At 43.3% G+C, this 25,224-nt stretch overlaps 1 long non-coding RNA gene across 2 annotated transcripts in view; it reads right to left on the minus strand.

The window, feature by feature from the left end:
• LOC118088729 (uncharacterized) overlaps positions 1–25,224 on the minus strand; it is a 97,760-nt gene that overhangs the window by 7,603 nt on the left and 64,933 nt on the right. Inside the window, exon 3 of one of the 2 annotated variants that reach the window (XR_004693045.2) lies at positions 10,016–10,115. This is a non-coding gene — a long non-coding RNA (uncharacterized LOC118088729). Of the gene's footprint in view, positions 1–7,851; positions 10,116–25,224 lie in introns of those variants that run through there. The other variant, XR_009557865.1, reaches the window with a different exon arrangement.

The following is a 25,224-nucleotide window of genomic DNA, read 5'->3' on the forward strand; positions in this document are numbered from 1 at the left end:
ATGCAAGGATAGGGTGATGAAGATGAGCTTGTCAGTAGTTTTCAATCACAATGGGCCAAGGGAGGAGAGGAGCAGCCCAATCCCACACCTGGAGTAAGTCCTGTTGAGTTTATTGGGACTTACTCCCAAGTAAGCCTGCCTAGGTTTTGACCAAAGTTTCCTACAAATGTTGGGAAGTTTAAGCAAGAGCTTTTTTTTAATGTCCCAGGGCATTATTTCAATTTTGGACTTTCTGACTTAGTTCACATTTATTTTTAATTATAAAATGATTTATGTGCTGTCCTTTGGGGCGTAGCCCGCCCAAGGCGGCCTACAACTTATAAAAATAATGCAGTATGAAAACTAACAATGGCAGTGGTATTAACAGTTTTATGAAAAACAAAGGCCAGTTAAAACAAATAACCATCACCAATATAAGCTGAAGTCCAAATACCTTCAACAATAACATTCTAATAAAATAATGCATGCTACTACACACACAAAAGTGATTCGAGCAGCAAAGGAACTGCTCCTAGTATGTCCTTCCCATACTGCTACAATGGATTATTGCTTTTAATTCTATTTCTAAGGCAAAACTTTAGTAGACATCTTGGCCTAACTAGAAGAATAAAACAACTGTAGACTGCTCGGCATAGACCAGGTTCAAATACTCAGCCATTAAGTCACTGGTGCCAGTGTTTCTCACCCTAACCTACATCACACGATTGTTATGAGAATCAAATGGGTTAGGGGCTATTGTAAGTTAACCACAAGTGCCATGTGAACAGTTCAGTCATCTGACTCACTCATTGAGCTGGGGTGGTATGGTTGGCATGGGAAATGCTGCTGAAAATTGCCTTCTTGTTGAAGCCATCTCCAGCCCTGCTGCAATGTGTTACCCAGAGATTGTTACCAGAGATAATTCTTTGCAGTTCTGAGTAGATTAAGACATACCTTTCCTAGTCAAAATAAAATAAAATAAAACCGTGCTGGTAGCTTTTCCTCTTTCTGGTTGCTTGAGACTTCTGAGTAGTTTCAGCTCAGCCAGACTTATTCAGTATTCACATCACTGCAAGTCTTTTGTTGCCTTATAGCCTTTTGAATGCATCTGCATGTGTTCACCATTGTCCCAATAAAGAGAGCAGACTTCATAGTTTGGGACCAGTCATGTTTAACGTCTTCCAATTATTCCCTTCCTTTCTGTATTTATTTTTCAGTTGCTGTCTTCTTCCTGTGACTCTATTCCCCACCACCACCTAATTCTGTATCTTACTTCCTTGCTATCAAACAGGCAAATGTGTCCCTTAGTTATGTCGGTTCCATTTCATTCAGTCTTTCAAACAATAGAGCTGGCTGCTTCACATTTCCATTTTGCCTCCCCAATAAAGTACTGGAAAGCTCAGTACTACTATTCATTCTCCTGTTATTTCTCACCTGGAGTGCAATTCGAAAATCCCTTTTCTCTCCTAAACTTTCAGTTCTGTGGTCTGCCTTTCACATTACACACTGGGTAACAATGACTTCTCCCCCTGCCTCTTCCATCATCTGGTTTCCATCTTCTTTTTAAAGAAACCCTGTGGATTGGCCATGTGTGCCTTTGCTGGCCTGCACTACAAATGCCAGATTTATTTTATGTTCATTTCATATCTCCGGGCTTCTGAGAACATCAGATTGGCTGAAACTTTTTTTTTTGGTTCTTTATTTAAGGTTAGTAGGTCATAAATAAACCAAAACACTTTTCCTTGCTCTGAGCAATATGGCCATACGCATACATGAATATCACTTCTAAAAAAGAAGGAACCTAACATGACTTGACAGGAGTACACGAGGAAGTAGTTCATTGTGTTGCTTTTAAAGGCCATGGGGATTTCAGCTGTGGAAGTTGTCTGTCTTAGGAATAGATTAATATCTTGTCTGATGACCTGTACTTAATTTAAGTGGCTGCTTTTGCCAGCTCTTCCAGAGGGCGAATATGTGAAATAGAGCATCTCATCTTCCGTCTTCAGTCCTTTGCATCGTCTTTGATGGCTTGACCTAAATTGAAAATATGGGTGCTGTGTTGCAGAGAACATTTGCTTTACTGCTAGGCCAAGCGACATCTTTTAAATGGTTAATTAAAATGAAACAATGTTGTTCATTCATTCATTCATCTATCTATCTGAAGGCCAAGAAGAACTAAAGGCCATTAATTTACTCAAACATATGTTTTGTGTTTACTTAATAAGCAGATCCTATGCATATTATACATACAGTGGTACCTCTACTTACGAATTTAATGCGTTCCGAACGCACATTCGTAAGTCGAAAAAATTGTAAATCGAATCCCATAGGAATGCATTGGGAGAAAAAATTCGTAAGTCGAAGCAACCCTATTTAAAAATTCGAAGTAGAAAAAATCCTATCTAAACCGCATCCAAGATGACGGACGAAGCTCCGTTTGTAAGTAGAAACATTCGTAGTAATGTTATTCGTAAGTAGAAGTACACTGTAATGAAAACCTTTCTCCAAAGAATTGGGGTGTTGTCAGCCTTGAGTGTACTTTTCACTGTAGAACTGACACAAAAGTAGAGCTATAACATAATCCTTTATATGATACTCGCACTCTCACAGTAGTAAACATTACGTTTCCCGATTTCAGTCATTTTCCCCCTCCCCAAGTACATAAAAAGCACCTGAGATAATCAACCAAATCCTGGGTTTGGGGTCTTTCTTTTGTTCCAAGTGGTATGATATGTTGGGTAAAGAAATCCATTTGGCATAAAATATATCCAGAAAATCCCAATTGATTATTGTGTTTGGGGTTCTTTTTTGCCCCAGATGGTGAAATGTGTTAGGCAAAAGAATGTTCCACATGGCTTTTTAAACAAAACTAATCTAGAGAAGTAAAGTTAAGTGTCCTTCTTCTGACACAACACACATCGCTTTTTTTTGGGGGGGGGCATTTTTGCCACCTCAATAGGTCTGTGAAATTGCCTTGGGAGAGTAAAAATTGTCTGCCAAACCATCTAGGTAGGTTTATTTGTTCCTGTAAAAAGGCCCCTGACCATCAGGTCCAGTCGTGTCCAACTCTGGGGTTGCGGCGCTCATCTCGCTCTATAGGCCGAGGGAGCCAGTGTTTGTCCGCAGACAGCTTCCGGGCCATGTGGCCAGCATGACAAAGCTGCTTCTGGCGAACCAGAGCAGTGCACGGAAACGCCGTTTACCTTCCCGCTGGAGCGGTCCCTATTTATCTACTTGCACTTTGATGTGCTTTCGAACTGCTAGGTGGGCAGGAGCTGGGACCGAGCAACGGGAGCTCACCCCATTGCAGGGATTCAAACCGCCGACCTTCTGATCAGCAAGCCCTAGACTCTGTGGTTTAACCCACAGCGCCACCTGGGTCCCTATTTGTTCCTGTAGAAGAATTCAAATAAAACAGGACACTGATGGCACCATAATTTCCAGAAATCAGGAGAGATTTTTCTGGCTCCTTTGCTTATCATGAAAAGTACTAGGTACATTAATGCATAGCACTGTATACATAAAATAATTGGCACAACTCAGGCAACGTTAAGCACTATCAAGTCTTGCTGATTTCAAGGGCAATGACATGCATGTAATTGAATCACTCAAGTTGAAATAAATTAGACAGAAAGGTGGTTAGCAATGGCTGCACTGGGCCTACCGTTTTGGAGAGATCTAATAGTTTCTCTGGCTATAAAGAAATAATCATGAAGGATTTGCTCTATCAAGAGTTAATTGTGGTGACTGTTGACATTAATGACTTTCACAGTGAAACTCATTCCCAGAGGACACTACCAATTAGCACTGTTATCTCTGACACTATTGGGTTTCCACATGCAGACTTTGCTTCGTAACTGAACATGATAGCTTCTGCAGAGAAGGAAACTATTTCATTATTACTTCTGTAAGTTCGGGACGTGAAACATCACCCCCTCCTCTCTCTCTCTCTCTCTTGCTTTCTCACCTCTATGTATTCACTTGTAGAAAGATTAATAAGTTATGTTAACAGAGCGCTGGACCACACATTGTTCTTGCCATGGGAATGCTACCCAAAATAGGATTGCTGTGACAAGTTCTCCACTTCCCCGCTCTGCTGCCTGTTTATACGCAATTACTCACTTATGATGGTTACACCCCATGTGAAATCTCAGCACCACATTCCTGTTGGCTGCTAGAAGGATGGAGAAATATACTAGGTGATAGCTGTTCTCCACACAGTAAAAACTTGCAAATGTAACTGTGAAAGGTTTAGACGGCATCCCTGAGGCAAGAGTAATTTAAGCTTAGCTCTTAAGTTACAATTCCACAAAACCCAAACTTGGCTCAAGTGGCAAATTCAAAGCACATTATAGTTGCCTACGAGGTAATGTGAGTGTCGAGCTTCCTTTGTTGCATGGCTAGATGAATAGTTTTTGATCGACCAGCTGATTGCATTTGCATTCCACCTTTCTTCCAAGATGCTCAAGGTGGCAAACATGGTTCTCCCTCTCCATCTAATTCTCATAGGAACCCACTGAGGTAGTGTAGGCTGAGAGACTATGTTTGGGCCAAGGTCACCCAGTGACCAGCCTGGAACTTTGCTGCTAATGGTGACTAGACTAAAGCAGACCATCAAAGGTGATGATGTTCACTTGCTCAGCATTAAGTATTCAACACTAGTATACAATTTAGTAGTTCCATTTCACTAAATGCCCATCCTTCATGAATTTGTCTACTCCTTCATAAAAGGCATCTCAGCTAGTGGCCATAATAACTTGTGGTAATGAATTCTGTATGTTAATTCAATGTTGTTTGAATAACTGCTTCATTTTGTCTGGGCTGAACTTTGTGCCAATCCATTTCATTTGGTGACACTAACTACTAGTATTAGAAAAGCAGGACATTTTTCCTCTGTCCAAAATTCTGTCGTACTCTAGTATGACCATGAAATAAATCTCAGACCAGAACTGTGCTGGTGAAGAGGCTGGGTATTTAAAACAGGAGAAATTATTTTTCAAAGCTGGGATCATCAAGCACAGTAAGTAGGATGATCTTCATCCCAATTGTTTCCTGTGCAAGTGAATGGCTGCCACATGGCTGCAATATGTTTTCCAACAGTTTGGGTGGGAGCGAAAAATAAAATCAGCAGAAATTTTCTAAGAACTATCACATCAAAAACTTATCTGTACCAACACCAGTCACCAACATGGTTAACAAGCAGTGTCAATGAAGCTTATTATAGGTAGTGGGAAATGGGGAGGAGGCTTCCTTTAAAAAAATGCAAGTCTTGCCTGAGATTAAGGGTCTCATGCTCTACCGACTGAACTAAAGAATTGGGCCAAAGCATACCTCAGAGGGGAGGATGCATGGACACCCCACCCCCGGCAAAGGAAATAATCAGATAATTTATCAGAATGTTATTTTCCAAGAAATTTCAGCTCAATCCTAAAATTAATTTCCATCCGTATGTTTGTGGCAGTTATTAACAGTACTTAAACTGACTATTGGAAATGCAGTGCTTTCAGGTTTTAGAGTCAGTGGTTTGGTGGTTTCTTCCTACACTTTAATATAAATATGCTATTAAACGTAATACTTTTGTGGCTTAGGGAAAGCAATAACAAAGTATAGCTTCATAAATGCAACTGCCCATGCTGTGCTTCAAACAGCCGATATGCACAAGAAACAGCACCCAAAGCAAGTGTCTCCTGCACATCAAAGATGGAAGTTAATTTGCAACCAGTAGAAGTATTGGGATTTGGCTCAAATGTAGCATATTCTGCTGCTGATGACAAATTGGCATAGAATCAGTTCTAATTCATAACAGCTTTGCTAATATTTATTGCATTGGTTTTATATTATTCATTTCAAAGTGCTTGGTTTCTTAATTATTATTAACTTACTTACAATTTCAGTTTGTGATTAAATTAGTGTTTTTAATTAATAGGCAATATTAGTCGATCTTCAAGGTTCCATTTTTTCTGACGTAAGGGGACAGAGTTAAACTGACAAAAGCACTGCAGGTTCAATCTTAACTATCAAGTCCGAAAGGTTATGACAGAGTTGAGGTTACGGATGGACAAATATGCCATTTTCAATTTCTCTCGTTTTCGCATTTTGCCAACCTTAAGTACAGTTCACTGCATTAGCTTGAGATTTTCTTTAAAACCCTCATGAAAAACATCGGTATTTTAGTACACTTTTCTCATAATATGTACACTTTTGAATGCTGTTTTGCCTGATATGCACATTTTGGAAAACAATTTCCGCTGATATAATGAGCTTTATATGTTATCTTCACTAACACATGTATTTTATGTATCACTTTCTCCTCTAATATAATATTCCCCCCCCAGCATTTTGTTGTTCAAGAACTGCACCACAAAATTCAGAAAGCGTAAATTTCAAACAAGTAGCTGCTCTTTGGTCGGCATATTGTTTTGGGAAATGAAAACTGAACCAAATTTACTCCCCACCTAGCTGAGGGACATCAAAGTTCCCATCAGGTTGCAATTAGTGGCAAATCATGCCATTTACCATCTTGACTATATTCCAAAATTCTATAGAGATGCCATACGTCTCAAACAACGGACACAGAAATGGCACTTTATGTGGATGGTCTTGGGGGGGGGGGAGTCCAATTCAAAGAACAAGGTGTGGACAGGATAAGCAAATACAATGCTATGTATTACAAGAATAAACTAAATTCAATTATTCCTGGTTTGCTGCACAGTCTCAAAGATGGTATGTGCTCTTGGTATCTGTGATATTGGGGGAGCAATCTCAAATGTGTGTGTGAACAGGAAGCACAGCCTCTAGCAGAAACTGATAAAATAGTGTGTTGTGATGCTTGTCCAAAACTCCTTTAGTGATGCGTTTATACTAGCCTCCTATAAGCAGGTGCCTTCCAAATATAATTGGAAGTCAACTTCCATCATTCCTGACCTTTGGCAATGGTGGTTGGGGCTGATGGGAGTTTCACAAAAACATCACCAAGTTGGGGAAAGCTGATTTATACCAAACTGTGGAAATACACTGTATTCACAGCCCACATAGAGATGGCTTTGTAAGGCGTGAGTAGTATCACAGAAGATGCTTCTTGGTGTTCAGCATTCATCATTTTGCAGTGCCTATGATTCAACTGTGCGATGCAGAGAAAGCACAGTGGCATCACACCTGAAGTTGCATCTAACAATGAAAACTTGTACCAAAATAAGAAACCACAACCGATTGATATAATGCATAGCTGTCAAGTTTTCCCTTTTTTCGCGAGGAAGCCTATTCAGCATAAGGGAATTTCCCTTTTAAAAAAGGGAGAACTTGACAGCTATGATAATGAGCACGCACACTTTACATTGTGGGTGCCCTTTGCGGGATCGCGTGTGGTACTACAGTTCCCAGGGTGATTACTGGCAAACAGGGGCTGGCTTGCCTCTCAGTGTTAATTTTTGGAGGTTCATGCCCAGCCTCAGTAATCAAGTTTCTTGCTGGGAGGTGGGGCCAGCCCCATTTATAAATAGGGGGTGGAGTTGACAATAGCCAGGCAGTCGGGTCTGGAGATTCACCCACCCTACCCTCCCTTTGTTTAATGTTTCTTGTTTGCAGGTTAACTTTTTCTTCCTGTTTAGTGGGCGCTGCTACGGTCTTTGACTGGTTGCTATTGAAGGACCAGGAAGAATTTTTCCTGGATTGGCAGGTTTTGTCTTCCCTGTAGCAATTCGTCACAACTTTGGCGGTTATGGCCTTGGGTGGAATCCTTTAGTCTTTTCTTCCCTATATGGGGGGGCATGAAGTGGTGACTCACCCCCCCCCCTGCGGCAATTCCAGGGTCCCCCTCTTAAAGGGGTTAGATATATGGGTGTCACTGGCCATACACAGAAAGGTTGTCAGTGAACTACCTTGGCTGCTATGCAATTACCAGTAATTTATCACATAAAGACAGCAGAGATCACCACCTATTTTAGTATTTGGAGAACTCAGGTTTAGGCTGATGGTAAAGTGTCTTTGTTTTTCAAACATGGATAACACTTGCCCTGATGTTAATGCAGTAGCTATTGATGGTACTGGATAGATAAATATACTCAACACTGGGACTGCTTTTAAGTGTCAGGGGTATGCTGAACTGGTTTTCTAGTCATGCATACTGGTCAACCGATGTTGCATGGAATGTGATGCAAGTATGAGAGTGGAACCTCTCATGCCTCTGTCCATCAACTGCTATGAATTTTGAAAACAAGACTGAATTGTTCAAAGTTCTTGTAGAGATTATCTCAAATAATCTTGATTAGCCTGCAATTTCCACCATCCATCATTTTGACATTAGTACTGTCACACCATACAACCATGAAGAAATGCAATCAAGAATAATGTTCCTCATGTAAGATGCTGCTTTCACTGATAACTGCTTGAGAAAACAGATCAGGACTCTTGAATCTTACACTGAAGCCCTCACCATTTTATTCTTTTTGCAGATTTCTGTTAAGCTGTGGCTTTGGTCTGGCAAAGCACTTTACACACAGAGATGTTTGTGATATTGCTGTGAAACTTGATGAGAAGATGACCAAGGAATTGATTCTCTTTCATGAATCCATAGCTTGCAACGCCACATCATCATTTGCAGGAAGCAGGACCTCACAGCATGGGACACGTAGTCAGTCTTCAGGATTTCAGAGTCACTCATGTTTTCAGTGTTGAAACTCATGGAGTTCAATACATGTTTTTAGGTAGCATTGAAAGGTACTTTGCACTGATGTACAACTGTGGTGAATATATATCACTGAATGAAGAGATGCAAGTGCTGCTTTTCACATGGTAGTTCCATCAAATACATTCCATCAATAAAAGAAATGTTGCAATAACATATCATGCATTGCTGTCTACTAGGTTATTCATGTATGGGGGTGAAGAATTGGTTACTTGCAACCTCTGTCAGCACAGGGGTTATAATTGGAGCAACGGGATGGAAACCACATTGGAATACTCTTTCACAGGTTTAGGATTTTTGCTATGAAGTGATTACTGTGGATGTAAAACAGACTGTTCTGGAAAATGTCTGCGTCAGAAGAATGAATTGCAATGAAGACATCTGTGGTCATGTACATGTCAATGTCACTGATGAAATTTTGGTATGCAGTGCACTCATGCGAATACACCCTCAAAGCATAAAGCACCAAAAGAACATACAGTATGTTATTATTCTACATCTTATTACATCTGAAAGGCTGGTATTACATTGGAATAACTTCATTTATAAAGTTTACATGTTTTTAGATGCTCTTAATGTCTTTATCTTTTTATAAAATGTATTGTTTTGCTAGTTTGTTGTTTGCCGCCCTGGGGCTCTTTTGGGTGGAAGTGCAAGATAGACGAGAGAGAGAGAGAGAGAGAGAGAGCATTTTTGCAGTTTCCATCACTGAAGCAGCCATTTTGGGAAAAGGCCACTGCTGCCCAGCAAGGCTGAAACTGGGTTGCTCTTAAATATTATTTTGATCAGTTTGGAAACCATGCATTTGAACTATTATGTTTGTTTGTTTGTTTCTATTACAATGTGTAAGACTCTACCAGTTGCTGGGAATCACAGATGAGGAGAGTGCTGTTGAGCTCATGTCCTGCTTCTGTACATCCCATGGACATCCGGTTGACCTCCATGAGTACAAGATGCTGGACTTGAAGGGCCATTGGCCTGATCCAGCAGTGCTTTCTTATGTTTATATTCTTGCACACACAAAAACCAACATCATTAACATGTGCACTACTACAACTGGTTTGAAAATTTCCACTCAGTTACACATCCCTTTTCCAAGAATGGTATCTATTCTGTTCTACATATCAGATTGGTTTCTTGTTGGTTGCTGCATTCAGTTTTCAAAAATGCCAATGAAAAATCCAGGTATCAGATATTTGCAAGGTTCTGACAAAGTGAATGGCCATAGGCAAACGTAGGAATAGGTAGAAAAGTAAAAGAGAATGGAAAGTGTTTTGCAAGCCCATTTGTTTTTCATTCAGCTGACATCAATCTACACAACAACCTCACCGTTAGTGGCAGGTAGAGACATACCTTCCATTTTCCTTATTTAATATTTGCCGTTTTTCCTGGTTTCAACTTCATGCTGTCTTGAAGATTCTCTTGCGCTGCACGTTCACCATATTGCTGCAATCTGAGAAAATAAATGCAACTTGTTATATCAGCAACCAAAGGACCAAATTATTACACCTGCCATTTCCTAATTTGCAAACAGTGTAGGGTTTTGCAAATAAAATATTTTGTAAGAAATTTTGTTATCCAAATATAATATGTAATATTCTGCAGGGAAGACCAGAGGTAGGAAGATGATACATTTCAATATGAAATACCACTGTATCACACTGGGTGAATTCCATGACCCCAGTACATTTCTGAGCACAATTCAAAGTGTTGGTGCTGACCTTTAAAGCCCTAAACGGCCTCAGCCTTGTATATCTGAAGAAACCTCTCCACCCCCATCGTCCAGCTTGGACACTGAGGTTCAGCTCCGAGGGCCTTCTGGCAGTTCCTCCTTGTGAGAAACGAAGCTACAGGGAAGCAGAGGGCCGTCTTGGTAGTGGCGTCCGCCTTATGGAATGCCTTCCCATCAGATGTCAAGGAGATAAACAACAATTGGACTTTTATAAGGCATCTGAAGGCAGCCCTGTACAGGGAAGTTTTGAATGGTTAATGTTTTATTGTGCTTTTAATATTTTATTGGGAGCTGTCCAGAATGGCTGGAACAACCCAGTCAGATGGGTGGCTTATTATTATTATTATTATTATTATTATTATTATTATTATTATTATTTGTTGTTGTTGTTGTTGTTGTTGTTGTTGTTGTTGTTGAACAATAAATAAAATGTGTAGAAGAGCAGTGCAATTTAGTCACATTAACTCTTTATGTTGTTACCATTAATTAAAAAAAAACTGAATTCTGAAGGAAGCTGGCAGTTGTGCACCAGATGCGAAAGTGCTTGACATGAATATGCACTGATCAAGTAGGATCAGCAAATCAGTTTGCATGTTCATCGTTTCCTACTGCTGGGGAGCCTATTATTGACCCAAAAGATTATTCTGGTGGCACTTGAAATATGTTTACTTGCTCTCTGAAAATGGAGTGCACTGTTGAAATAAAGCTCTCCAACTAATAATGCATGTGTGCACGGCAATCCTACAGAGATGGGATGCTGGTTATTCATGCTAATTTCAGAACAAGCACATGCATGGGGGCTACTGCTAACCGACCTCCCTGAGGAAGTGCAAAGATTGCAAACAGAACAAAATTATCCACAGAGATTCCACTGGGTCTGGCTGATCTAATCTTGCTTCCCGGAGGAATTATCTCTAATGGGCAACTCCAAATGGGCAGTACGATATATAAATAATGCTTATCCTCTTATTTCTTCTAGGTGACAAGCTCCAATGCATGCACAGAGGTTTATTGGTTGCAACATCTTTCACGTTAATTTCAGCAGAGTGTGCTACACAGACATGCGAGAGCACACATGCCTCTCTAGCTTAATTCATTGAACAATATATGTATTCTGCATTTTATCCTAGGGTAGGATATGGAGCATAAATAATACAGCACACAACAGTAACATAATAAAATAAACTGTTTAAAAAGCAAACAGATGCGTCTAAAAACAACAGAGAATGGCCTTAATATTGACAATCCCACAATCTCTACATTGTGATCTGCTGCTTTACTTCAGTATGTGCCAACAGGACACACATTTTGGGTTTATAAAAATTTCAGCACCATCGTCAAACCAAAAAGTAATGGGTTACTTAAAACATACTTTCTCCTCATTTCTGGACTGCAAGATCTCCACGGTTTTGCTAAAGGAACAATCTCTTATTTCTGGAAGAGAGCTACCTAGTTTGGTTTTTTTTTATAAATCGTATGCCTTCATCTGTTCTGTAAATCAACCCACAGGAGTACAACTGCTTTCCTCATTATTATCCCCGAAGCAAATATTCTCATCCTGACTTCATGTTTAGGTTCGGATGATTGAGCAAATATCTTGGCAATCCCATTTTCTAGACAGTGGGAACTGGAATCAGATTCTGGGAAAGAGTGAGTAGGCGAAGACACAGGAGCAACCTAGCAGAACTGTAGGAAACAGGATGGAAACGTGAAAACCAGCACACAACAAACTTAAGGCATCACACAGTGTCCCGTGTGCAGTTTCCCATGCACATTCATTTCCTTTTGTGAGGATTTTCTTTTTTCGTTTTTGGTTGTCCTGATTTGGCTTGGGAAGGCACTTGCTTTCTTTTTTTCGTTGTGTGTGGGAGAGAATATACTGAGACCTCCTTTTTAAGTTGAGACGAGACTGCCGTACCTCAAATTTCCTGGATGAGTTTGCACAAGACTGTTAAATGGATTTCCAAAGTCTGTTTTCTCCTTCTATACAATCATGGCCAGGATAAACATGCCCTTATTTAGTGCAATAAGAAATATATCTATACACGTGTGTTTAATACAGGTTGCAATTTCCCCTTTCCAATAGCAAAACAAAGCATTTGCAAATCAGTTTAGTGCAGGCATTTCCCTGGGTTAAAAAAAAACCTGCTCGAGGAGCAGATACTACATCATCTGTTCAGGAGGAGCCCTCTTTTCTCACTTTCCTTCCCCCTGAACAGATGTTTGGTAGTACGGAACACAATCTAATCCAACTTCTTCATCAGGCTTTCTTTCCCACCCTCCACCCAAGGGAAATGCATGCACTCATCTTCCTATCAGATCAGAACAAATGGCAGCATCAAGGGAGTTCAAAATATGACTATTGCAGATTCTCATTTCCTATCATGCAAAAGAAACATATGATGCAGATTTGAAGATGTGTGGAGAATTATTGCTATTTCAGCTAAATCTGTTGACCTGTCAAATGTTCAGAAAAATGGCTATTACTGTATATGAGTTAATGTTTATATTCAGCTTGCATTCTTTTGATGAAGAAGTTTATGTTTGGGCTGGCGACATTCTCAGGGCTGTACCATTATTTTCTTCAATAAGCAGGAAGTGACCTCAGCACAGCAGCCTTTTAGAGATTCTGTTAAGGGAAGTGCTAGTTGAACTCAACCCAATGCATGCTAGTTGAACTCAACCCAATGCATGCAAAACAAACAACAACAAAAGGGCTATGCACCACACCCCTAGAAACAGTACCGTTGTGAGGCAAATCAAGTTCTTTAGAGCCACCCCATTGTTTCACAAGGAAAGAGGGTGACATGAGTAGGCATGATAGTAGCTCTCATCCTAAAAGTTTTCTAATTCAGAGAGTGAAAAGAGAGATGCTAAGGAACCCTATAGCATTTTCTAATGATAGTTCAGGACAGTGCTTTTTTCTGGAGGGACGCAGGCCCGGCCCTACGTGCAGGCTGGGTGGTGCAGGGCACCATGGCGCCGGCCCGCCAGGAGGGCGCCGCGAGCTGCGCCCACCCGCTGGCCAACCGGTCCGCCACGCAGCTGCACCTGCCCGCCCGCCTGCCGCACAGCAGCGCCTGGTACAGGATGTAATACTCCTCCTGCTTATGTTGACATGGGAAACCCTATTGCGTGACACATTCTGCACATCATGCCCAACTGATGGCAGTGGGGCCAGCTTAGGAAGCATAGAATCCCCAATCCCAGAATGCCCCATTGCAGGGCTTTCTGTAGGAAGATTAAATAAACTGTATTGTACTTTGGTGGTGGTGGTGGTGGTGGTGGTGACTTCTAAAGGATATGCAGCCTTATGCTTTTTAGTCCCCTCTTTAGCCTGCTGAAACCCTTGCTTTGTCAGGCTGTGCACAGGACTACAACTACCCCACTCCCGTCCTCCCAATTTCTCTTCCAGGAGTGCTCTGTGGTTCAGCAACTGCATTAAATGAATGTAATGAAGAAACAGGAATCAGGTGTGCACATGTACACATTTTGTGTGCAATTCCCCAGCCCAAACAGAACATAGGAATCTGCATTATGCCGAGCCAGGGCACTGTTCCACCATCTACCTGGGTGGCAGCAAATCTCCATGGTTGCTAGTTGCTCCATGGTCAGGCATGAGACATTCCCAACTCTACCAGGAGATGCCTGGGATTGAGTCAGGGACAGTCTGTGTGCAAATGAGTTGCTCTACAACTGAGCTAGAGCCCTTCCCCAGCCAGGGCTGTGCATACATAGCCTTGATCAGACTGATGGAATTTAGGATGGAGAGATGGAGGCTGACTTAGTCTCCCTCCTGTCCCCTGCCAAACAACTGAATAGTGCTGTTGCTGAGTATCTGGCTGGAACAACCTGTATCCAGCCTTTGTCGCTGTGCACGCATGGAGCTGAAACAGGGCCAGGATGAGCAAGGCATTTCCCACAGCATGTTTCTTGCCCAAGGACTGGATATATAATACTTAATGAACCAGGAACTAAAAAGCACTGTCTGGAAAGTATTACAGTAAAAGCAGTGAGATACATCACATGGGTATGTCTAATGGGTTTCTGTAGAAAGTTAGCTCTTTCCATAACCCTGCTGATTTACTGCTGTTCTCCAAGACTACACTGGAAGGTGAAAAAAGCCTATCTAAGCATTTCCAAGCACATGGGAAAATTACTGTAGGGTGGTTTTGGGGGTGGGTATTCTTTTTTTTTTTTTTACCTAGGCAATTAATTAGCCCCAAAAGCTACTTAGCGCTGCTTTGGACAAAAGAAACATCCCCAGCATTTTCATTTATGTTTTGGAAAATGACTTGAGGGTGTATCAGAAAGCGCAAATGGCTTTCCTGCTGTTGTCTTAGCATACTCCTTGTTTTTTGTTTTTGTTTTAATTTTAAAATGTGATATTTACCAGTGGTAGGCTTTCTATACTGACTGGGTATCTTGGAAAAGGAAGGTTCTTCTTCTGCTTCCTCCTAATGGAATAATACCAGGCACCCCCAAACTGCGGCCCTCCAGATGTTTTGGCCTACAACTCCCATGATCCCTAGCTAAGAGGACCAATGGTCAGGGATGATGGGAATTGTAGTCCAAAACATCTGGAGGGGCGAAGTTTGGGGATGCCTGAATAATACCAACTAGCAGTTCCTGAAGTCTTGGAAGTTCCCAGATTAGATAGACCAGGGGATGCTGCTGGACTCCTGGCTCTTATCATCCAGGACCAGTGGCTAGACTGGCTGGGGCTGATGGGAGTTGGGGTCCAGCAACACCTGGAGCTCCACAGCCAGGTTCACTACCCCTGGTGTAGTAGAAGGCACTGCACCTGTCCTTAGGTGATTGTGCTATGCAGACAAGCTGATTTTCTTCTCCTGTTAGTGGTTCTGCCTTTGTACTGTGACACTGTGGAATCTCTCCTCCCCATGAATGGGAATCCTGTCTCATCACCCTCCATTGCCTCATCAGTAAACAAATAGCCCTTGGCAGCACAGTAAAGCCTAATGGAGACTTGAGCCACAAGCTCTCACTGCTGCTAGTTAAGTGTGGGTCAGGGAAAGAATCAGCACTGGCAACCAGCTCTTATGGCTGGGCACAAATGAACTCATGCTAAGCTGTGTCTGAACTCTGGAGATGCCTGGGCTTGACTTGGCATGGGCTCGGGGAGGGGCAAAAGTCTGTATTTCAAGTCCTACCCATTCCAGCTGGAGACTCGGCCATCAGCCCTCTTCTCCTCGCAATTATTCTCTTCCCCTACCACTGCTCTTTCTATGATAATATAGCTGCAGAGCTTCTCATTAGGCACCTTTAGCAATTACATTGAGCCTGATTGGCTATGTGCAGCCAGTGGTGTGATTGGACTGACTGTGTTTTTTTAGCATCAGACTGAATCCTTTATGGTTCTATGAGATTATCAGAACAGTATGTCTGGAAGCTATATGTATTCGGATATGCTATTTGGAAGAGTTCTGGTTATGAAATAATCTTTCTCTTGGCAAAGGAAAATGCCGGTGGTCTTCTGCTGTACTGAAACACTTTGTTGAGGGGAATTATGGACCTTGATTGCCAACAGATGTAATCTTGTCAAACTAGGATGCGGGGGGGGGGGGATATGCGTCAAGGTGAAAAACATATCTGTAGAGAGATGTCAAAGCTGTCACCTGTCCATCCAAACCTTTCTTAGCACCTCTGTCTTTGAGAAATGAAGCAAGCTCCTTTCAACTGGGCATGTTGCCATTGCAACAGATGGTTACAAGTATAGGCAGCCAAGAGACCATGCTTGTGTTTGTAGCACAAACTGGAGAGGGGAACATCTTAATATGACAGCTAGTGAGAAAAAAGGAAGCAGCGTGGATGGAAAGATTTTGAGTTCTGTTTAATTGGATTTTTTTATTATTATTCTGAGGAAGTACATTTGCATAAGCACATAGGAAACCTGAGACAAACTTGGAAGGTATTTTTTGTCTTGCTCTTTAGGAAAGATTGGAGTAAATATGGAACAGAATCTAAATTGAGGCTGAAGTCTTGTGCCAACTTACCTGGGAGTAAGCACCACCGAGTGGCACTTATGTCTGAGTAAACATGGTTAGAATTGTGCTGCCATGCTTCAAATATTTGGACAGGTCACATGCCTATATATATATATATATTTAAAGAATCACTGTCCAGCCAGGGGAAAATGCTAGCCTTTGAACATTAAATAACAATTATCTTGAGGATGTAGACATCTGTACAGTGTAGTAAGTTTACCATGATCACAAGAGAATAATATTTTATTGGCAAAGAACTCTTTAGTCAAGTCTTACCGTGTTTCTCATATTATAAGTCATGTCTTATATTAATTTTTTCTTCAAAAAAACACGACATGGCTTATTTTTGAGGGATGTCTTATTTTTTAATAAAGTGCACGCGGGCGCTGTTTGCCGGGCTTGTCAAGCCCAGCAAACAGCGCCCGCCGATCTTCGGTGACAGGCGGGGGTGGGCGGAGAGCAGAGAACGATCTCCGCTTCCCCCCACCCCCGCCTGTCACACAGCACAGGTCGGCGGGCGCTGTTTGTCGGGCTTGTCAAGCCCAGCTAGGAGCGCCCGCCGATCTTCGGTGACAGGCGGGGATGGGGGGAGAGCGGAGAACGATCTCCGCTTCTCCCCCACCCCTGCCTGTCACACAGCACAGGGCCGAAGATCGGCGGGCGCTGTTTGCCGGGCTTGTCAAGCCCAGCAAGGAGCGCCCGCCGATCGTTGGTGACAGGCGGGGGTGGGGGGAGAGCGGAGAACGATCTCCGCTTCCCCCCCACCCCCGCCTGTCACACAGCACAGGTCCGAAGATCGGCGGGCGCTGTTTGCCAGGCTTGTCAAGCCCAGCAAGGAGCGCCCGCCGATCTTTGGTGACAGGCGGGGGTGGGGGGAGAGCGGAGAACGATCTCCGCTTCCCCCCCACCCCCGCCTGTCACACAGGACAGGTCCGAAGATCGGCGGGCGCTGTTTGCCGGGCTTGTCAAGCCCAGCAAACAGCGCCCGCCGATCTTTGGTGACAGGCGGGGGTGGGGGGAGAGCGGAGAACGATCTCCGCTTCCCCCCCCCCGCCTGTCACACAGGACAGGTCCGAAGATCGGCGGGCGCTGTTTGCCGGGCTTGTCAAGCCCAGCAAACAGCGCCCGCCGATCTTTGGTGACAGGCGGGGGTGGGGGGAGAGCGGAGAACGATCTCCGCTTCCCCCCCCACCCCCGCCTGTCACACAGGACAGGTCCGAAGATCGGCGGGCGCTGTTTGCCGGGCTTGTCAAGCCCAGCAAGGAGCGCCCGCCGATCTTTGGTGACAGGCGGGGGTGGGGGGAGAGCGGAGAACGATCTCCGCTTCCCCCCCCACCCCCGCCTGTCACACAGGACAGGTCCGAAGATCGGCGGGCGCTGTTTGCCGGGCTTGTCAAGCCCAGCAAACAGCGCCCGCCGATCTTTGGTGACAGGCGGGGGTGGGGGGAGAGCGGAGAACGATCTCCGCTTCCCCACCCCCGCCTGTCACACAGGACAGGTCCGAAGATCGGCGGGCGCTGTTTGCCGGGCTTGTCAAGCCCAGCAAACAGCGCCCGCCGATCTTTGGTGACAGGCGGGGGTGGGGGGAGAGCGGAGAACGATCTCCGCTTCCCCCCCACCCCCGCCTGTCACACAGGACAGGTCCGAAGATCGGCGGGCGCTGTTTGCCGGGCTTGTCAAGCCCAGCAAACAGCGCCCGCCGATCTTTGGTGACAGGCGGGGGTGGGGGGAGAGCGGAGAACGATCTCCGCTTCCCCCCCCGCCTGTCACACAGGACAGGTCCGAAGATCGGCGGGCGCTGTTTGCCGGGCTTGTCGAGCCCAGCAAGGAGCGCCCGCCGATCTTTGGTGACAGGCGGGGGTGGGGGGAGAGCGGAGAACGATCTCCGCTTCCCCCCCACCCCCGCCTGTCACACAGGACAGGTCCGAAGATCGGCGGGCGCTGTTTGCCGGGCTTGTCAAGCCCAGCAAACAGCGCCCGCCGATCTTTGGTGACAGGCGGGGGTGGGGGGAGAGCGGAGAACGATCTCCGCTTCCCCCCCACCCCCGCCTGTCACACAGGACAGGTCCGAAGATCGGCGGGCGCTGTTTGCCGGGCTTGTCAAGCCCAGCAAACAGCGCCCGCCGATCTTTGGTGACAGGCGGGGGTGGGGGGAGAGCGGAGAACGATCTCCGCTTCCCCCCACCCCTGCCTGTCACACAGCACAGGTCCGAAGATCGGCGGGCGCTGTTTCCCGGGCTTGTCAAGCCCAGCAAGTCAAGCCCACCGATCTTCGGCTCTGTCCCCCGATGCGCGACGGCTCGGGGAAGCAGGCAGGGAGCTTCTGCTGGGTCCCGCGCCTTCGCCTCTCGCTCGATCGGGGCTACACGACATGGCTTATTTTCGGGGTATGTCTTATTTTTCACCAACCCTTAGAAATCCTGTCATGGCTTATTTTTTGGGGATGCCTTAAAATATGAGAAACACGGTATGTATGTTTACTGAGAAGTAAGCATTGCTTTACTCAGTGGGGTTTACTCTATGTTTCTTGAACTGCAGATTTAACTTGAAATGGAACAATAACTCATTTACTCTCCCTCCAAGAATTTTACTAGTCTTATCTGAACTCATTTTGGCTTCAAAATCCCTTTGTTCTTCATCCGAGTATGTATTTCCAAGTTTGCTTTTACGCCAGTTGGTGAGCAGGCCAAAATTCCTACTCAGCCCTGAAGCAACTGGTTAATCCTATCCTAAATCTGAGTGAGGGTGGAGTGGGCTTAAAGATTAGAGTCCCTCCAAGTTTTGCCTCTGCATGTATGAATGCAGCACACATCCATCTGTTAGCATCACGTACATTGCCTGCTTCTCCTGACCTCGGTGCAACATTGCTTTTGCCTTGAACCCTTATGGTCTGTTGGCAAATGAATTAACCACTGCAATGAAACTGAATTATTGCTTTGGCCAGTCATTTTCATTCTATTTTGTACCTAAAACCTGCAGTGGTTGTAGCCATTGTGAACCACTTGCACAGCTAGCCTTGATCATTCATGTTCCATCATATTTGTGTTGTCAAACTGCAATAGCATGCACATGCTTGAGACCAAGCAAACCGAAGACATCTTACTTGCAACTTTTGAAGGGAACGGTCTATTGTGGAGGGAGGCTGCTGCTGCTCAGTGGTACATCATCTGCTTTGCATTCAGAATGTCCCAGGTTCTACCCTGCATCTTCAGGTAGCACTGGGAATGCACAGTCTGAAACCTGGACAGCAGCTTCCAATCAATGTAAATAATAATAATAATAATAATAATAATAATAATAATAGTAATAATAATACTATACTATTTATACCCAGCCCATCTGGCTGGGCTTCCCCTGCCACTCTGGGCAGCTTCCGACAAACATTAAAATACATCAAATATCACAGATTAAAAACTTCCCTAAACAAGGCTGCCTTTAGGTATTTTCTAAATGTCAGGTAGTTGTTTATCTCTCTGACCTCTGATGGTCCTCTGCCTGGTTCCCTAGAGCTTTGCTTCTCGCAGTGAGGGAACTGCCAGAAGGCCCTCAGCGCTGGACCTCAGTGTCCGGGCAGAACGATGGGGGTGGAGACGCTCCTTCAGGTATACTGGACCAAGGCCATTTAGGGCTTTAAAGGTCAGCACCAACACTTTGAACTGTGCTCAGAAACGTACTGGGAGCCAATGTAGGTATTTCAAGACCGGTGTTATGTGGTCTCGGCGGCCACTCCCAGTCACCAGTCTAGCTGCCGCATTCTGGATTAGTTGTAGTTTCCGGGTCACCTTCAAAGGTAGCCCCACATAGAGCGCATAGATAATACTGCATGCTTCTTGCTCAGTCTAAGGTAGCTCTCTGTCTTCCTTTGTTTTAGTCCCTCTACCCAAATCTGAATATCCACAAGCCACAATAAAATCCAAATATCACAAACAAGACCAATTCCCCCCTGGTCTCCTCAGTTTACAAATCACATTTTACTTTAGCAGCGCTGAGGGTCAGCAGGTAGATGATGCAATCTGCTTCAGGAAACACTTGGCTGGGGAAAGTGAAAAGATAAAGGTAGGATGTGTTTGAATAGCGCAGCAATACTTTTAAAAGCATTGGCCCTTGTTATTCAGGGGTGGGGAGGGGCTCTGATGCAGGCAGCAAAATGCCTTGGGCCAGCAATAATAGCACCCAAACACACGTTCCAGTCAAAAGCCTGTTTCTCATTTTCTTGTTCTTGGAAGGAAGTATGTGAGAATTAGCTGCACATGATGGATGTTAGTCACTTGGCTGAAGGTATTATTGGGATGTGCTCACAGAAGATATCAGAGCCAGTAGGAAACTGCACGGATTAACACTTATCTGATCTTTCCAGTGCTTCAAAGTTTCTGGGACATCTTGCTGTCAGACCCTACTTAGAGGCAGTATGCTTCTGAATACCAGTGATCTTAAATATATAGTTTTGAAAATGAGCATTGCTCCGAGCTCTACTTGCAGGTGTGATTTTCCCCTGTTTGTGTTAGTGCCAAAAAATTTAGTGACTGTGACATTCACATGTGAATTTTGATTATCCCAGATGAATTTCACTGTGTCCAACACTAGATATCTGTTTCCCCACATTCAGGACATACACCAGTAATTTCAGATAATCCCGTTTAAATGATGATGATTTATTAAATTTGTATACTGCTCTTCATCCGCAGATCTCAGGGCGGTCGGTAACATAAAACTACAATATACATAGTAAAAGTAAGAACAACAACAAACCAATAACCCCCACCCCCACACACAACACATTTAAAATGACTGTCAGTATTCACTGACATACCTCTGAGTTTTCAGGCATTCACAAAATTTGATACGAATATAGACATTCATGAACTGTCAATATTATTATCATAGAATCACAAAATTGATGAGTTAGAAGAGACCCCAGGGGTCATCTAGTCCAGTGTTTCCCAACCTTGGATCTCCAGCTGTTTTTGGACTAAAACTCCCATCATCCCTAGCTAGCAAGACCAGTGGTCACAGATTATGAGAATTGTAGTCTGAAAACAACTGGAGACCAAAAGTTGGGAAACACTGAGTCCAACCCCTTGCAATGCAGGAATCTCAACTTATTCATTGTAATAGATATGATGTTATCTTACCTGTGACATTCAAGACTGATTTACACAGCCTTTCAGTTATCTGGATAGAGGACAGAGAGGGTTGTGTGATTGTGTGTAGAAAACTAGCATATTGTACAAAGTTAATATTTACATTCTACTGACTTTTGCCTCTTGTCCCACCTGCCACTGGAAAATGGCCCTTGCAAAGTTACCCAGGAGGGAATGTGGCCCTCAAGCTGGAAAAAGTGCTCAGCCCCTGATCTACAGGAAGATCACACGGCGGTGATTCCTATGTGGGCATTACCTCATGTTTGAAGACACCCTATCAGTGTTTCTCAGACTTGGACCCCACCCCCAAGCTGTTGTTGGACTACAACTCCCATCATCCCTAACCACTGGTCCTGCAAGTGAGGGATGATGGGAGTTGTAGTCCAACGAGAGCTGGGGGCCCAAGTTTGCAAAAAAACTGTGAGTGGAGAGATGCTTCTTAGTTATAATTACAGCAGGCAACCAACAGTGTGTGTAGCAGAAGCACTTGCTTTTAAATAATACTCTCCCAATTTTCTTAATCTCATTATCCAATTTCTGAAAATGCAATTCAAGACAAAACCTCTTGTCTTGGAGTTCAATAGGATCCTAAAGGCTTTACATTAGCTGCATAATGCCTGGCCCCTTTCAGAGTTGCCTTGTCGTGGTGAATAGAAAAGCAGGCTGCCATTCAGCAGGCAGAAAGCGTTGCCTCATTGTGTAAATAATCATCATTCTGGCACACAGGAGAATGGCTGTCACAGAAGTCTAGTTAGGAACTTTTTTTCCCCCATTCTGTTTGTTCACGGACCATTTTTATATCTTCTTCAGTTTGAAGTGGCATCTCCCAGGTGACATGGACGAGAGCCAAGTTGAGCGACTAGCTCTTAGGAATATGCATGGTCCTCAGTCATCCAGAGAAATCGGGGCATGGATGCTTGCCTGCACAAGTAAAGGTCTTGGCTGTGACATGTCACTTCAGGGGCCCCTGGTAAACAGCTTTCATTTCAAACCCCAGTTCAGAGAGGGGTCATAAAATCATAGAACTGTAGAGTTGAAAGGGACCCTGAGGTTTATTTAGTCCAACCCCTACATTGCAGGAATCTCAACTAAAGTATCCATCCAACCTCTTGCTTATCATCCCTCTCCCGCATACCCTCAGCAATTCCATTTCCTGGTAATACATTTCCATGTTTCCCTATATCCTCCTCATACACACCTTTCTACAATTCCTTTAATTCCTTTGCACATTATTATTTGCCTTCAGCTGGTGGGTTAAGTTCCCCTACTGGATCACAGCCTGATCCAAGGCGGGTAGCACTACTACCATACAAATAAGAGATAAAAAAATAAAAATAAAAAAGAAATAGGTCCCCAAATGCATGTTTGGGTCACGAAAGGTTGAGGACTACTGTATTAGGTAAATTGCTACATCATTTGTTCAAGCAGCAGAGCTCATTAACGAATAACATATATCTAGCCTTGTTATCTGCTTGTCATTAACACTTCGAGCTTTTTATACACCTACAAATTTAGATAATCCATCATTCCATTTCCAAAGGGAACTTCCTGGGAGCATTTTAGAACAACAGCACACAGCCACAGTGGAGGTATTAACTGCTCTAAGCAATTGTAAAATGTCTAAGTATGAAAGAGGCAGCCTCATAAGTACAGTACAGATATATGCACAGATTGGTTTTTTGATTATTCAGCTTATTCCACAGATCTATATCAATCAGTGTTGATGTTTTCGGTAACCGCCTTCAAGTATGTGAATTTTCTTTTGGACTGTGTATATTATTAGGAAAAAACCTATTATTAAAGAAATACTTACTTCTCACAGTTTGGGATGCCTGCATGTTTATATAGTTTAGAGATGACTATTTACCAAATGGTATTTTGTCACAGTGTAATCACTTGGTAAACTAATCTGCAATAACTGTAAAACAGAGAGGAGAATTACACCTCACCCACCCAACTGATTCAAATTCTGGAGAGACAGGAGTGGTGAAATTCTCCTCATAAAAGATAGGCTTGGATGATATCAATTGGTTAATAATAATAACAATAACAATAATGTATTATTTATACCCCGCCCATCTGGCTGGGTTTCCCCAGCCACTCTGGGCGGCTTCCAACAAAATATTAAAATACAATAATCTATTAAACATTAAAAGCTTCCCTAAACAGGGCTGCCTTCAGATTTCTTCTAAAAGTCTGGTAGTTGTTTTTCTCTTTGACATCTGGTGGGAGGGCGTTCCACAGGGCAGGTGCCACTACCGAGAAGGCCCTCTGCCTGGTTCCCTGTAACTTGGCTTCTCGCAGTGAGGGAACCACCCAGAAGGCCCTCGGCACTGTCCGGGTAGAACGATGGGGGTGGAGGTGCTCCTTCAGGTTATGTACACTCTCTCGTAATCTACCTCTTGGTAAGTGGTGTACGTTTTCACCCTTCTAAATGAAGGTAAAATCTGCCTTCCCACAGTGTGTGGGATTTCTAATGGTGTGTGTATTTCTAATGGTGGCTATTTTAAATGTTCCAGTAGAGTCTCATGGGTACTGAAAAGTATCTTCAGTTGCATAAAATGCTTAATCCTAAGCATATTGGTCCCATTAGTTGCACTTTCCAGTATAAATATTGTAATGAAAATAGCTTTTCAACTGTGTGGGATGTTAATGCCACTCTCTGGGGTAATTCCTCTATTTTCTTTGGGGCCCTGTTCTACAAAACTCTGGCTAGTATTAGTTATTACCTCTGGTATATGTGAGACACCTGAAATATTTTGTTTTAAACTTCTCATAAGTCTGCATATACACTGATTATGTCTGCTAGAAGTCTAGATCTATGGAATACAGGAATTACTATGGCAATTTTACCGGTCAGGCAATTGTCAACTTTTGGTGTTTCTTCATCTTTTGTTTTCAAAAATTTCTAAAGCCTAATGTATATTGTATATTATCTATGTATATTGATAGTGTCTTGGTCCTAATATACTTTTCCATCTTGGTATTTCACAGTTATATCCTACACAACCATCTCAAGCTCAGGGATAGACAAATTAGGGATCACATGAGGGATGAATGACTCAGTTAATTTTTATTTCTCCAAGCTTCTCATTTCAGTTTGCAGTTTCAGTTTGCAATTTATTTTTTAAAAATTGCCATCTGATTTTGGCTCTGTTGGCTGAAGCTGTGAATATGCGATCATCCATCAGGGTTAAAGTCCTCCAGATATGAGCTCTGTAGCCTGTTTCTCTTTACATTTACTCAGAAGTAAGTTTAAGTCCACAAATTTACTTGAAATTAAGCACAATCCTATGAGGTTACACTCAGACAAATTATTACAAAGTTGCGGTCTCAGTCTTAAAACAATCAGTATGATTTATTTGGGCTTCTTTATCCCGAGGCTACTCTGTAAACAACGGTGAACATAACATGCACTATGACTATTGCATGTTCTACGTGCAATAGGAATAGCTCTGTGTACTTCATGCTTTAAAATACATAAGCCAGAATGCGTAAACCTTGGTGCTTGAGCAAGAAAAACCTGATTCATCATATATCATTAAACAAATTTCCATGATTTCTATTTTACACAATTCTGTTGTTAATATTTTCCATAATGCATTCTGCAGCCCCCCCCTCCTTTGAAAGAGGTGGTGTGTGAGCATGGCAAGGGCCAATGCCATGCCAATCACACTCTCCTCC

The sequence above is a fragment of the Zootoca vivipara genome, chromosome 7 (assembly GCF_963506605.1).
Source record: "Zootoca vivipara chromosome 7, rZooViv1.1, whole genome shotgun sequence".
In the NCBI taxonomy this organism is placed as follows: Eukaryota; Metazoa; Chordata; class Lepidosauria; order Squamata; family Lacertidae; genus Zootoca; species Zootoca vivipara.